Source organism: Myotis nattereri (genome assembly GCF_964212035.1).
Source record: "Myotis nattereri genome assembly, chromosome: 15".
Classification (NCBI taxonomy): Eukaryota; Metazoa; Chordata; class Mammalia; order Chiroptera; family Vespertilionidae; genus Myotis; species Myotis nattereri.
The window spans coordinates 52,040,526-52,041,145 of NC_138090.1; positions in this window are offsets into that span (position 1 = coordinate 52,040,526).

A 620-nucleotide genomic window follows, 5' to 3' on the forward strand; every position below is an offset into this window, starting at 1 on the left:
CCACACTGCAGCCCAGGCAGAGCTGACACTTCTGGTGGCATCAGAAGCAGATGCTCTTAAATATGAGTGTCTGTTTTGTGACATGAACTTTGTATAATGGATTCAATGGAGGCAGGTTAAGGCAGTTAGAGACTTGAGCAACCTCCTCCAGCTACATTTGGCCTGAAGGAGACACATGCCAAAAGTCACGAATGAACAAACAATGCCTGCCATTCAGAAAGAGCAGGTCCTAAAGAAAGATATACAAAACCAGCCCCGCAGGTGCTGGAGAAACAAACTTGCCCCGGACATCACCTCCATGAAGGCACTAGAGGACCCTTAGTGTACTTGGTGTGTTCTTGGGCTATTTGCGCCTAAATCCAGTCCTTTAGTCAACTGAGAAATAGGGCACCCTGGCCTTGGAGCTTAGAAACTACATTACCCACAAGGCCAAGCATGGACTGCCACCAGGCTGAGCCAATGGGGGCTCAGAGAAGGCATTTCCGTTCGGCCGCTTCTGTAGGGCGGGACCGGTAGTCCCCTGGCGGGTTTTGTCTGTTCAGGTTTTTGTCGGGCGGTCGGGAGTTCTTGGGTTCAGAGTCCAGTGGAGGAGGCCGGAGAGTGCTTTTCCCCGCCCTACA